At 38.0% G+C, this 15,979-nt stretch overlaps 1 protein-coding gene across 3 annotated transcripts in view; it reads right to left on the minus strand.

Annotated features, from left to right (window-relative positions):
• LOC143905543 (histone demethylase UTY-like) overlaps nucleotides 1-15,979 on the minus strand; it is a 143,553-nt gene that overhangs the window by 72,368 nt on the left and 55,206 nt on the right. Inside the window, exon 1 of one of the 3 annotated variants that reach the window (XM_077421016.1) lies at nucleotides 2,013-2,775. The exons of the other annotated variants lie outside the window; for them this stretch is intronic. The gene's annotated coding sequence lies outside the window, so the exon portion shown is untranslated. Of the gene's footprint in view, nucleotides 1-2,012; nucleotides 2,776-15,979 lie in introns of those variants that run through there. 3 annotated transcript variants of the gene reach the window in all.

A 15,979-nucleotide genomic window follows, 5' to 3' on the forward strand; every position in this document is an offset into this window, starting at 1 on the left:
AAAATGTTTTTTAATTTCTCGAAGTTGGGACGCGTACTTTATTCCTTACATCAAAAACAACTTATGTGTAAAACTTTAGGTCAATTGGGAGCAGAGGTCATTCGGAAGTATATTCGATGTTAATATTTTTTAGTAACTCACTTGTGCATTGAATTGTATAATTAAACTTAACGAGGTAATTAAACAATGAAAATATATCTTAGACTGAAAGAAACATGTCAAAGATGTCAGTCAAAACATACGCCAACATTATTTATAATTAATTTCACTATCATAAATTATTAGCTGTCTGCTTCTAAATTATGTTACGTAAAAAATCGGGAAACGTAACAAAAAGTCGGTCGCGAAAGAAACGTGACCCACTTTTTTAAAATGCGCCAACCATCTGACGATTGTGACGCATCGACAGTCTTCGACCTTTTCGTATTATCATCGAGAACCCGTGACACTTGCACGACTTGTTGCATTTATTCCAATGCAAGTCACGATAATTAACGGCATCGTTAAATATCACTTCGCTACCTCCGATTTCCGCCGCCTTTGGCCCTTCCGGTAGAAAGGTCAGTGATACTGACGTACGCTTTTATTATCAAAACATTTTGAAACGTCCCTTTTTATATTAACTAACTTACGCACCTTTTAATTCATTTGTTAAACTTTAGTTATTTATTATAACATAGATTGCTCACTTACAATTTAAAAAAATTGAAATTTTTAAAGGCATACTGCATTCGCGACTCGCGTGAAAATTACTTTCTATATACTCGAATTACCACGATACGATAACGGTGCATAGGTGCAAAAGGTGTAAAGAATTTAACAGTCTAACACACAAATGTGCCAAGGTTTAGAGTCGCATTTCGATCCACAACTTCGGCGCTTCGGCTTTTATTTAGAGCAAGGCCTCATCAAGGCCATGAGAGAGTATAATGGCCGGAAGTGCGGCTTCCACGCGAAAACGTCATGTGCATTGCACTCGCCTCCTCCTTACTACAATTGCGATTACGAGTTTTCATGATCCGAGGACACTCCTATTATTAAAGAAAAACCATTTTCTACATAATATAAAAGTATTGTCAAAAAACTAAGTTAATTTTTAACGTCTTTAAAATATTTAAAACCCATCATTAAACAATATGTATATTAACATTTAATGTTAAAACATCAAAATCTATTTTGAGATTCAAAAGTTTCAGTTGAATTTCAAAATTTCATAGTAACAAAACGCTAAATTTCGAGTATTCAGCTTTCAACTGTAGATTCGGTAAATAAAATAATAATGATAATGAGTAACATACAATTAAACTCTTGAATTTTGGGATTTAGTTAAAGCACATTGTAATATATTTGCTAGCCGAGGCACAAGTGCGCTCATACGCGAATCCGCATGGGTAACACTCGTGTGAAATGTATCGAAAAAAATATTTATAACTCGCGGTTATTAGATCTCTCATCGCGTCGCACAAAAGAGTGTCACTTTCGTTTTCGAGCAAGCGCGACATATAGCATCCGACGTGATGTATAGCTCTATCATTTGCGCTCCTCAAAAATGAAACAGACAAAAAAGGAAAATTGCAAGGAGAGAATATTTCGGGGCCCTCCGGTGACGGTGAACAAACAGACGAGCGAGCGAGCCCTGCGTAGAGTTGTGCCCTGCGCACATGCCGCTTGCACGGTAAAAGGGTCAAAGGACGAGCGGCGAGCCGAGGGCGGTACACGAAAGCGTCGTTCCCTGAGGCATCGATCGGAGCACTCGCCAAAAATTCGCGCGCGCGGCTCCGCTCTTATTCGAAAAAAAGGAGCGAGAAGGAGGAAGAGGGAAGAGGGTAGGTGGCAAAGGCCACAAAAAGCGCAGGGTTAAAGGGTACAGCGACGGGTATATGAAGAATATGTCATGAAAGAGTGACGATTGCACAGCCGGCCAATCGACCAGCCAGCCAGCCAGTCAGCCAGCCAGCGTGAACTCGCGATCGACGCGACGCGACGCGCCGCTGACTTCACGCAACACTCACCATTTAAATCTCCCAGCGGCAGCGGCGGCGGTGGCGGCGGCGGCGACGATTTAAATCACGACGCGCCGTCGTCGAATATCGGTCGCCTGTTTCCGATATACGCTCTGATGCGATAATATATCCACACACGCCTCCTCCCGCTTCTGCGTTCTTCTCTCGTTCTCGTCCTTATTATTATTGTTAATGCTGCTGCTGCTGCTGCTGCTGCTGCTGCTGCTTGTAGTCTTCTTCCTTCCTCCCCCGACGCAACAATGAGAGACGTTCAGCAACACCTCATGGCTCCGACGACACTCATCGAGATTACATTACTTGCGCGGGTTGTTGAGCGCGCGCTTCCGGCAGGATGTATTGTAGTATATATCATACAATAGCGTTTGAACACAGAAAAGAACACGAACAGAGATACCGCGAAGCACCACGAGCACGCGCGACCGAGTACTCGGAACGGGCGCACTCGCGGAACGTTCACCTCGCCGCGTCGCGGCGTGAAATGCACTCCGATACAACCAACCTCTTCGCGATTTATCATGCGATCGCGATTTACGCGCGCACCTTGACACCCAGGAACTCCGGCAGTAATCGTGCAATTATTATCCTAGTGGCAGTGATGCGTCGTCGCGCGGGTTCGGGGGGAGAGAGACGGGGCAGAGCGTGTGTGTGTATGTGTGTGTGTGAGAGAAAGAGAAAAAGAGAGCGGCGGTAACGCACGCGGAGCGCGGTGAGACACCTCCACACGTCGAAGGCTCTCGCGCGACTGACGCGCCTGCCGCCTGGCTGGCACGTAGGGCAAGTTGGGATTAGGAGGCGGCACCTCCCTCTTCCCTCCGTCGCGCGCCTCGCGTGGTAGAGCGAGGAGGAAGCGCGCATGCGTAGCGGCCCTGTTTTAGAGCAGTGCGTCGCGACACTCGTTGCCGAGCCACCGCCCGATGCGCGTTCACCCTCTTTGCGATGTAATACGATGCGATGTGATGTGATGCGATGCAACGCGTTGAGATAAAGTTTAGCGAAGACGGCTTACATACCAATTCGTAACATTCTAGATTCGCATTCTTTCAATTTAAAAAAAATTACATGTGCTCGCTTATACCGGGTGTAATAAGAAAACATTCATTTTACAGGAATAATTTAATTTAAAGAAATTGGGTGCAATTCCGAAAACGGTCTACTTCCGATTTCAAAACTTTGTAAAATGTTTTATTTCGGGCTAAGATGAAAGCCTTTAAAGAGAATTAGCGACTCCCATGACAAAGCCATCGTTTAAGATAAAATAATAAAAAGTGTAGAAAGACCTTCATAATTCTACAGAATGTTATAAATTAAATATATACCTACTGTTTTTTTATTGAATAATTTTATGTTTTTATTATATACTTACAGTAAAACACATAAATAATATGTTTTGTAATATATTTTACTTGGTTATTCCTGGATAAATTGTTTTAATATCCTTTAATAGTTAGTCGAACGGGTGTGTATAAACACTTCTCCCCACTTTACTTTCAACACGTGACCTTTCTGTACAAATCAATATGTTTTCATGTAGATTCAAAAGGCCCTTTTCAATATCCTAACTATTATCTGCTACAACAAATTATTTCTGTTACAGATATTAAATATTTTTACACAATGCAACTTTTCATACGAAGCGACAAAAGAAGAAAAAACGGGTTTTTAACTTTTCACGCGAACCGAGGTTTACCCCCATTCCCCCTGCTTACGGAGGAGGGGCGGTAGCCCCTCCCTCGCTTACGTGTGTACTGTTTATACACACACAATTGAAGTATTATTTAAAAATTTATATTAACTTTCCACGCGTGAAAAGTTCACGCATGTACTAAGGCACTGCATAATGTACTAAGGCACACTATGTGTCTAGTTTAAAAGATGTGGAGCCCCCCGCAGGGGGGCGGAACCTACTGTCTCCAGCACGCATACACTTTCCACGCAAACCAAGGTCCACCCCCACCCACTCCTGCCTGCGGGGAAGGATAAAAACATAAAATTATTCAATAAAAACAGTATATATTCAATTTATAACATCCCGTAGAGAATTATGAAAGTCTTGCTATATTTGTTATCATTTTATCTTAAAAAATGGCTTTATCATAGGAGATAATCGCCAAAATTCCTTTTAAGGGCTTTCATTTTAACCCAAAACGAAGCTTTTCACAAAGTTTCATCGAAGTGCGCCGTTTTCGGAACTTTATCTTTTTTTTTCCAACAAAATTTATACATGCTTTTAAAGCAACAATAAATATGTAAAAAATTTCAGAAAGAAAACTCCAATAGGTTTAAATTTATTCTATTCTAAAAATCACCTCCAAAAATAGCATTCTAGACAAGAATACGTGATTTTTGTGTTCAAAAGGCTATTTAAATCAACCCCGAAAGGGTTAATTAAAAACATGTTCCACATGGGTTTTCAACTTTTCACGTGAAGCGAGTTGAAGGTCCACCCCACCGCACCCTCTGCTTACAGGACAAAACGAGGTCTATCATTGTACACTTCGAGTTTTTAACTTTCCGCGAAGAGAGATCCACTCCACCCCACCCTACCCTACTTCATCCCACCCCATCCCATTCCATTCCACCTCTGTTTGAAGAGCGAACCAAGATCTGTCATTGTACGGTTCGGACTTTCAACTTTCCACGAGAATCGAGGCTCACTCCCACCCACCGCTTACATGTGTACTGTCTATACACACATATCAGCAAATTACTTCCCTTAGAACTGACACAAACTGTTGTATTTCTTAAACTTTATTGTTAATAACTCTTTAATAAACAACGAACGACGGCTAAAACCTTTAGAAGGTTACTCAGGAGAGTGCTCTTTATTAATATATGTCAAGGTCACAGGAGGTTGCTCGCCTAAACTAAATAATTACTAAACTTACCATTCTTTTTACTATTTTATTTAAAAAAAATGGCTTTCTCGTAGGAGTAGCCAAAATTCGCTTTAAGGGCTTTTATTTTAACCCAAAATGAAGCTTTTTTACAAAGTTTCATCGAAATCAAAGGTAGACCGTTTTCGGAACTTTATCCCTTTTTAGTACCAATTAGTTAATATATTACATATGGGTAATATGCGAAAATGACTCCTCACGAAGTATCTTTCCCCACGTTTTTGAGACTTAAGACTATGTTATTGTTATTTCTACTAACCTCCTCTACAAATGCATAGAAGTCCAGTGTGTACATGATCTAAAAGCCATAATAAAATAATGAAAGTTCTTTGTTTCATTTTCGGATCAAAACTATTTTTAACTCTGTTTAAATGCTCATTGATGAGCTTGAAATCAATTTATTGTTAGATAGCAGCAGTAATCATACATATAAATCATATCTATATAAAATAACGTAAAATTACATTAACGGCTGCGAATGTGCAGTTAAACTTTTATATACTTAACTTGGGATAATTAATATTATATTAGAATTATATTTTTATGTCTTTTAGTATAAGGTATATTCTATATTCTTTTAATCATGCTTTGATAGTCATTGAATATGCATACCACATGAGAGACATATATATCACAATATTATAGTACCCATCACAATATTCAGTTGGACAGTTCAAATCAATAATAATCAAACATGGCGGTTCTAAATTATCATAGTTAAAAATATTCTACGTATAAATATTCTACGCTTCTAAAATGTTTGGTTCTCGTCTGACATAAAAGCCAACAAAGTTAAGCTGATTCGACCTGCCCCGGTCAAGATTCGGAAAAGCAAAAGAAGAAACGAGATTGCTGAGCTGCGATTGGAGCTGTCGACGAAATTGTGCGAGCGCTTCTTTTTGTGAGCGTTTGAAATTTCTCATAGACTAGGTACATATAGAACACGTAGGAGAAGGTATCGGCGGCGAATCGGTTTACTCGGAATTCAGACCTATTATTACGAGAGCGTAATCGTCTGATTATACGTCTGACACATACACGGCAGTCTGTGCCTCTCTCGCAACCGTATATATCGGATTCCATCCCTGCAGCGGCCGGTATAGGAACCGTCGGCTCCGGAATTTTGCGGCGACTCGAGGAGTCGGCTCCTTCCCCGCACTCCCTCCCGTCCTTCCCGTTACCGGAACCTTCGTTACCAAAATATACACGACGGTAGTTTCCGGTTTCGTTTCTCTTGTTGCGCGTCGAAGAAACTCGCCAGGTAGCAGTGACTCTCAAAGTTTCTTCCGACGATATTGCCAAATTAAGAAGAAAACGATTTCTCGATGAAAATAGAAATAAACAACGTAGAATAAAAAATTTTATTCTGCATTTCCGATATATTTTCCTACGAGAAATCATTCTTTCTTCGATCGCGCTATCAATTCAGAAATATATACAATATTTTTATATAAATCCTTGATATCCAGTTACTTCAACCTTTGATCACAGTTATTATAGATTTGAGCAACTTATGAACATATCTCGCACCGTGATAGAAAGCTATCGTTCATTTATAAAAAGTGTCATTAATGCATCTGCAAAAAAAAACCAACAAACAACCGAAAACTTTCTATTACAATATAGGATATTTAAATTATTTAAATGTGCCCTTATATAGTATTCAAATGTATTCGCTTCTCCCCTATTCATTTATACACGGTCAGTTAACTTTATTTTTTTACCCAAAATACATGCGTCACACGCGAGATATAAAATCCGCACATACCAAAGCTCGCGTAAAGAATCATGGCGATAAAATTAAATACAAGTAATAGCGTAAAATGTGTAAAAAAAAAGCCAACGAAAAACCTTTGATTGAAATTGATTATTCTGATTATTGCGGAAGAGGATAATACAGCTTTCGACGCTCGAGCGAAGGAAATCGACTGTCAGGATATGGCCGGCAATTCATAGCCGAACGATGAATTAATACAGCGGCTGCTGCGTAAGGACCCGTTATCCGAGCGAGCAGCCGGTTATCGCGCGTAAATGTGGGGGAATACGATATACCGCGGCACAAGCGCACAGTAAATAATGCCGTAAAGGTTAATTATGTAAAAACGCGAGCGCGCGAACACGCGCAATTATTTCATTCCGAATTTACGTCACTAATCCGCGAGTTTATAAATAGCACATGCGACACGTAACGAACTTTACACGTGCGAGCGTGCGATTACGCCAGGCGGAAAAAATGCACCTGTCTCACGTACTGAACGACGTCGAGAGCCGATTAACAAAGAACGGTATTTAAACGTTACGTCATGAACATTATACACGGAGAATTAATAAACGCCATACGAAAAGATACGCTCGCTAACGCGATCTGTTATTACGACAGAGATTTATCCCGCGTAATTTAAGTCCGATCGTATTTAATTAATATGAAATTTAATTGCACACACAAAAAAAAACAAATAACTTTATAGAACAAATATTATTTTTATAGAAAAACACCATGCTATTTTATAAAAACTTACTTTTTATGCACATATAAAATACAAATATTTTTGTACACTTTCTTAAACTTCTGTAAATATATTATTTTCAAAAGAATTGCTTCTCGCTACTTTTTCTGGATCGTGTCTATAAAAACCACGGATGCGATACTTTTAACTCGCCTAAACATTCACAAAAAAATCATATAATAAATTCTGTTCTTTTATTCACAAATTTGACAATAGAAATATTTCATATGGATGATAAAACGTGCGCGATATCGTAAATATATTTAAATATAAATGCAGATCTATTCATGTAACTCGTATTCTCGTGCTGAAAAAGAAAATCTTTTAAAGATTTAAGCGGCGTTTAAAAGCACTACCAGAGAATTAAACGTGTTCGCGTTTCAAGAAAGAAAAGATGGAAATTCCACGGACGACGGCTTCGTTACTAAAATACACACGTGGAGGTTGCAATCTCTCGTTTCTCCTTTTTTCGGCTTTAGCCGTCGGCAGTTTCGCGATGGAATTAAATTATTTTTATATCACACGTGCGTGGAAAGTGGCCCATTCCGTGTGCGCAATAGGCCACTTTCCACGCACTTTGTAATATAAAATAGAATGTGTAACCGGGTTGAGAATCCAATTCTCAACTTCCCACACTTGTTACACAAATAACTATTAACTAACATCGCCGCGTGTTACAGCCGCTTGTTATTTATTTATGTACACCAAGAATCGCGCGATACCTTTTGACGACTTTATTTCGCTAATCTGTCAACTTTACACATTACATCTTAGCGGAAACCAGAACAGAAAAGCCAAATAAAAAACTTCCTTTTGAGAAATATCGTTTTACGTATTACAAAATTAATCCTCCGTGTGCGTACGTGGGTCTATGGATCCGAGCCAAAATAATATCTGCTCGTAATTGTAAAACTTACAAGCCTGGCAGAAAATATTATATAAATAAATAAAATTTATCAAGATGACTATAAAATCGTCAACTACAATGTAGACAGACGTTTTGTGAATTTTTTCAGATTTTTTTAAATACTTTAAGGTAGGGAAAAATAGCGTTAAACATGACTGACTGAGAAGATACCAAAAAAACGTATCCACACGGAGGGTTAAAAAGTCTTTATCTTTTCAAATAGTATAATAAGTTTCTTATTGTTAGTATATAATATCATGTATATTTTCAAGTAAAAAACTGTATACTCATCAAAATCTAATTGTAAGACATGCTTTTTGGACTTACAAGGGGACCTTCAGGCTAACAAATTTTTGTTTTTTTTCGTACTTACTGTACTTGAAGGTCATCACTCGGACATCAATTTCCCAAAGTATTAAGGCGCGCTTTTCAAAAAAACTCGAGAAAATTGACTTTGAAGAATTCCGAGCGCGCTATGTACACAAAATTTTAATTTTAATGTAAAATTTATCAAATCTATGCTAATTAATATTTAATTGTTTTCAATTTTGTTTTCAATGAAAAACTTACATCTTCTTATTTTGAATATTGGTACAAAAATGAAAAACGTCAGGTAGGAAATAAAATGGTTTTATATTTTTGAAAATTACGAGAAAATACAGCGCAAAAATGATATTAATAAAAATATTGTTTAATTTTTAAAAGTGAATTATATGATATGAAATATATAGTTTAAAATATATTGTATACAGTCGTTTTACACGTCAATATTGCACGAACCAGGATGATAATCATCGTAAAAGCAAGGGAAACAATAAGTTTCACGGCATCTAGCACACCGTACGAACGCAGATATTTTACAGGCGCAAGGCTTTTTTTAAAATGTCTATTGAAAAACATACTTCATTGACGTTCATAAAAATGTCTTTGTCATCACAAAGATTTGAAGCGAATCGCCACGCGTATCGAATCATGTTCTTAAAGATTGGAGAGAACAGCTGGTGATGTACAATAAATTGAATTTTAATACAATTTTCTCGAGAATTAATTAAAATGCCTGTAAAATATCTGCCTGTAAAATATCTGCGTTCGTACGGTGTGCTAGATGCCGTGAAACTTACTGTTTCCCTTGCTTTTACGATGAATATCATCCTGGTTCGTGCAATATTGACGTGTAAAGCGACTGTATACAATATATTTTAAACTATATATTTCATATCATATAATTCACTTTTAAAAATTAAACAATATTTTTATTAATATCATTTTTGCGCTGTATTTTCTCGTAATTTTCAAAAATATAAAACCATTTTATTTCCTACCTGACGTTTTTCATTTTTGTACCAATATTCAAAATAAGAAAGTGTAAATTTTTTATTGAAAACGAAATTAAAAACGATTAAATATTAATTAACATGGATTTGATAAATTTTACATTAAAATTAAAATTCTGTGTACATAGCGCGCTCGAAATTCTTCAAAGTCGATTTTCTCGAGTTTTTCTGAAAAGCGCGCCTTAATACTTTGGGAAATTGATGTCTGAATGATAACTCTCAAGTACAGTAAGTACGAAAAAAAAAACAAAAATCCGTTAGCCTGAAGTCCCCTTGTTAGATTTAAGTGAATTCTCCACTCAAATCTAAGATATGCTTTTTAGATAATATATATAGATTTAAGTGGAGACTACTAAAATCTAAAATATGGATTTTAGATATAGATTTGAATGGAGACTCCACTGAAAATTTCGTTAAAAATCGCGAAGCCTACAGTTTCTCTTTTCTTTTTTTTCTTAACCAAAGATATTGTCGTTAACGAAAGTTGAAGTAACGTTTGTGACACGTTCAAGACATTAAACGGCTTACCCTATTTGCCGCGTGTTGCCCTTGAAACTTCGCCAATACGAGAGCTCACTCGCTAACTCACTTTTACGCGCGGAAAACGCTGTTACTTTCAGTCAAATCGATAGAAGTCGGCCACAATACTCCGTGATCGTGTTGCGGGAACGGAGATCGAAATCTGTTTGCCACCTGACTTTGACCTTAAATCATTGACAATGAAAAAAAAAAACATCCAGTCTTAAGATCCCCGCACAATCAAAAGTATAAGGAACAAGGAACAGATATTAGTTTAAAAGAGCATATTCGTTAATATTGAACGTATTGAGTTATGCGTGTCTGAACTTCAGCTCGGATAAAATCTCGGCACTTTTTGTGCATATGTTGAAACGAATCATGACACGTGATAATACGCATGTCCAAACGTTTCCAACAATAAAATGCATATACTTTTGTTACGCGTTTGCGGTGCGTTATTATCGAGCGTCTGCATAGACACTAAAGATATAGGAAACGAATGAAATAACAACAGATTTAAAAAAAGCAGTGACTCGAGACGCGAGCCACTACGCCACTATGCTTATCGATAACAGTGTTCGAGGACGCTTGACCTTAGATAAGTACGCGTGTGGCGATATTTTTAATTTATTCTTGGTAACGAGTAAAACTTACAATGCAGTTGTTCTTGATATTTTAAGCGTAGTTTTCCTTTTTTCAGATTGTAAAACAAAAATAGATTACAAGATAACTCACAAATTTTTATTTTAAGTCTTCGAAATTATGGGCAAGTTGTACACGTAATATTTAGGTTATAAAAAGCGTGCCCCTCTTTGTGCCCTTATACCTCTCATAAAATTAATTGTAATCAATACTGCTTCATCTTTGACGCGAAAGACAAAAGAAGAAGGTGAGTCTGCGAAACTCACCTTTAGGAGCAAGTGCGATTACGGGAGTTCGTATTGATAACCTAAAGAGTCGAGTGTCGAACAAACTTGGCCTATAATAGGAGGTGAGTTTCCGCTGACCTTATCAGATGCCAAAGCCACGTGGTCGCGATGGCGACGGCGGCGGCACGCACCTTGCTTTGCAAGGTGTACCTTACCTCGCGCGACTCGCGCCAACAGCATGATTTCACGTCATCCGTTAGAAACGATCGTGTATAAATCGCGCAGCGGGGCTTCAGCCAGATGCACTCGCGCGCAAAACATTAGGAAGTTTATAATAAATGATTGACAGATTTGTAAAATATTATTTGTTAAATATCTTCCACATCACTCTTGCGATCTTTAAATTACCATTACTACAGCTCGCTTTACTACTTTTGGGACAAAAGCTTTGATGAAACATCGTTCTAGATATGTATCGTTCTAGGTGCTACATCAACGTCTATATTTAATCATTTACGACATTTTTTTAACCTGCCAAACATTTCGTTTCTCTTTTTCAAGATAAATTTGTCAGTGTGCATCATAAAACGATCTTAAAAAATAATCGTCTTTAAATAATCTTCCTTATATCTAGTATTGAAATGTGTAACTTAAAAAAAAAAGTAATAAAATCAGCTGTGGTTTAATTAATTTTTTTTATAATTATGACTTTTAACGGATTAACATTCAAAGTTGAACAGTTTTGTAAATCAAGTTAGATATAACTGGTTTATATGATACGTAATATTCCGCACTATTCGTGTTGCGGCACGGAACAATTTTTTACGTCGAATCGAAGAAAGCTCAGTTCATCGCTGGAAGAGAGAGAGAGAGAGAGAGAGAGTCAGTGACTTCCACATGTAATGCTACGTCGCGTCGACTAATTTTAGCTTCCTCGGCTAAATGCAGAAAAACAGACCAATTGAAACGAGGTATACCGAAATAAAAGCAGATCGATTAAACGCCGTAGGAACTGCGAACCGAATTATCGTCCCGAATATCCCGTGAAAGAAATTCGCGCTGAGATTGTATGTGATGAAATTTTAGACACTTCAAATAAACGCGATCATATATCAATGTGCGTAATAAAGCAGATTATCGAATTATTAATCTGTATTAATTTGGCATCGTCAAATAATAACGTTATCGAATTACTTTAACGATGTTTTCAAAACGCTTGTAATGTCGCTTTATGGTAAGATATACATTAAATATTATTAATAGATATATATAAGTAAAAAATTGTTAAAAATTTCGTTAGTACAATTATTATAGTTCAAAAATATATGATTAATAAGAACTGTTAGCAATCAATTTTTCCAAAAATATGTTGGATAAAAAAATCTGTCAAATTATGAACAGTTGCGGAAAATACGTTCGATTATATATAGCTTTCCTAATATAACTTTTATAATTCGTGCAAATCTTCAATAGCCTTTGCGAGGAAATCTGTTTAAAGTGAACTCACCTCATTTGCTATCGCGGGTCGCCGCGCTTCGCGTGCATAACGCGAAGAGGAAAAAGAGGAGGTGAAGGAAAATGGAGGGAGAACGCGGTGGAGGAGGGCTCCAGTCCTTCCACGGAAAGGATGGCAGAAGCGATACATTGCAAACGACGACGCAGGAACTCGTCGTCTCGCAGCCTATATACAATATATCTCTTTCTCTCTATCCCTCTCTCTTTCTCCCTATCTATCTATCTCTCTCTCAATTCCTCTCTCTATCTCTCTCTTTCTCTTTCTCTCTGTATGATCGTCGTGGTGTATTGAACTCGGTTCGTGAGGTCATTCACCTACGCGCGCGCGGCACCGTCACCAGACTTCGTGCCGTGACGTCACGTGACTCGCCGCTGTCTCTACCGCGCGCGAGATATGAAGCCGAAGAAGCTAGCGAGCGAACGCGCACCAGCGGAGGCACGCGATGACGTGGAGCGCTACGATTCGCTGTCCGGCTCGCGGCTCGTTGACGTCACGAGTTCGTGGACGCGGACGAGAGTTCCGAGCGATGCCGCCGTTGCCGCCGTCGCCGGCGCCGTCGTCGTCGTCGTCGTCGTCGGCGGCGATGACGACGTCACGAGTTACAATGTCGATAAACCCCTCGTTCATCCAGCTTCGACTTAGTTACGCGTGAACACTCCCGTCGTTTATACCCTCGTGTTTAAAGTTAGGCATTTCTCAAGCGAACGCATCATACTTTAATACTCGCGCATCATGCCTGTCGTTTAAAAAGTTCAAAGTTTCATTTTTTCTTCTCGAGTAGCATTTAATACCGCACAATCTGTCGTTTACCCGTCACTTATCTTTTAACCATATGTTCAATTTTCTTCAACATGTTGCACAAACGTTTACAGTTGTCAAGCTGTCAGACGCAATTGTGAATCCCGATGCACGCGAATATCTAGATATGGAGTACAACCTGTCCAATCTGAAAGTCTAACTTCAGATATAAAATGCAATAATATAAATGACGTCAAATACACGGTGGTAATCGATGAGATATCACGAGATATCTCCAACTCTTTTATATTTAATATTCGTTCATCGATATATATATATATATATATATATATATACCGGAAACGAGAAACCTGACCTTAAAATGATAAGCAATAAACGCGCACCGATTTCATGCTTAATCTCGTTTAACTACGTTGATTGCCGGTTATTAAAAAATACTTTTAAATAAATAATATAATTTGAATATAAAAATCGAGAAAATAAATTGAAAATCTTCATATACACCTAATATTTCTAAAAATATTTCACCATCGGAATAATTTTATTCCCGATATCCAATGTATATTTAGTTATTATGATGTACTTTTTATATATCAGACTGATAATAAATCAATCCAACTTGTTCTTATCTTATCAGTAATTTTGTACTAAAGTCATACGCAAACGCAAGTCGTATAAGAATCACAGACTTCGAAATATACGTAGTAAAAATCTCATAAAAAGCATTCATATCACAATTATTTTAAATAAATATGTACTGCATACAACGCATAAATGTAAATTATAAAAAAAGTGATTTATATTATATATATTTCGCGCAATTATCTGCATAAGAATTAAGTCAATACTTTTAAGTGCACCATCAATCGACAAAGATTTAATAACAAGTATCAGATATTAGAGATTCTGGACTTTCGGGAATCGTCGCGGTTCGTTGACGTCGATCGTGAACCTGTCGCGAGGAGGCGTCACGCAAAAGAGGCGAACTATAAATAATGATCGCAAATTATTTTTAGATGGACGTGCCGGGGGATAAAGAAGGGCGAAGAGGAGAAAGAAGGGAGAGAGAGGCAGGAGCAAAATCCGCTATCGACTCGGCTAAGGAACCAGCCTCTGTGGTCGGGGTTACGTTTGGGTTGGTTAACTGTCCGGTCGGATAGCTGGCTGACTGGCCGGTCGCTCGCTCGCTTATTCGTTCGCCAGCGAGCCGCCGCCAGAGTTTGTTGACTCTCGGTTTCAGCACGTTGCCTGACCATGACCTCGCCGAACGATGCGCGAAGTGACAAACGCCGAGGCGACTCTTCGTCGTCGTCGCCATCATCGTCATCGTCATCGTCATCGTCGTCGTTGTCGTCATCTTGTCTTTGTCGTCATCTATCGACCACCGAGCATCGTGTGTTTAATTTATCCGCAATAATCATATTTGACGCGAGGTGTAACGTCATTTTCGAGTAGTATTTAGAGGAATAAAAGCCAAAGTGATGTAAGTCAAATTTTTTAAAATATTGACTTACAGTACTTACACCACTATGGCTTTTACTCCTCCATTTGTATCTCGTATTACTTATTGTTAGATAACATAATTGCGCCTTAACTGACAAAAAAAGGATGTTTGATCGATATTATCGTAATCAAAACATTATGATATTATTCATACGCGTTTGCGAATGAAACGATCATGTTGTCATTTCGATCTTATCAACGTTGTCTAAAATAACGTTCGATTTATAGCATTCGAGAAATTGTACAAAGACTTAAAAAATGTAGAGAATATTATAATTACGAAATTCTATAGCAGAGTTAATGAATAAAAAAATTTTAACGATCAATCGTTGTCGTCATCGTCCTCGTCGGGCTTGCGTGGAAAAAATATTTAATCTCAAGAAGCGGATCTGGGCCAGGGAATATCGACCGCGCGATCTGGGTCAGAGCTCGCATGCACCTTGCACCTCGCCCTGCACTCTCGCTGCAGGGTGCACAACCCGTTCCCTGATGGTGGTTGCACCCGTTGCGACAGAGTTTACAAACACGTATGAGAACTCATCAAAAATCGCGAAACCAGATATCCGCAAGAAATACTTGCGCTATGAGCTTGTCCGAAGTAGGTCGTCATACCTTACAAAAGTACTCTATGTATTTCGATAGCGAAAAAAGTCGTAAGTTCGAAAATTTTATTTTTAGACATTCTTTATCCGTGACGCGATTCCGCAACGAAATTCCTAGTAAAATTCATAAAAGTTTAATCCTAGAATATATTTTTTTATTCTATCTTGAGTGATCTAAGCTCTTTATTTACAGAAGAAAAGAGATACATTGTCATCTTTAGTAGGTAAACGCGTTGCGCAAAATGTTTGTGCTCCATTTGAGCAATGTTATACAAAAGAATATTCTCTTAGAATAATACAACATTCAAATAATAGCGTTAACAATGTATGAATAACGAAGGCCCTACCGTGTCAACTTAAGGAGGTTCGATGGCTACAACAAAATGCAGAGTTTCATGAAATTTTAATATGTTGTTCTGGAATGCAAAATAGAATTATGTGAATTTTTTAGGAATTTTTCACCGTCCCGTTTTGAAAAAAATCTACTCCAAAAACTTAAAAAGTACAATTTTTGGATTAGATTTTTTTCAAAACAGGACGGTAAA

The sequence above is a fragment of the Temnothorax americanus genome, unplaced genomic scaffold (assembly GCF_048541705.1).
Source record: "Temnothorax americanus isolate GAGA-0224 unplaced genomic scaffold, ASM4854170v1 Scaffold63, whole genome shotgun sequence".
NCBI lineage: Eukaryota > Metazoa > Arthropoda > Insecta > Hymenoptera > Formicidae > Temnothorax > Temnothorax americanus.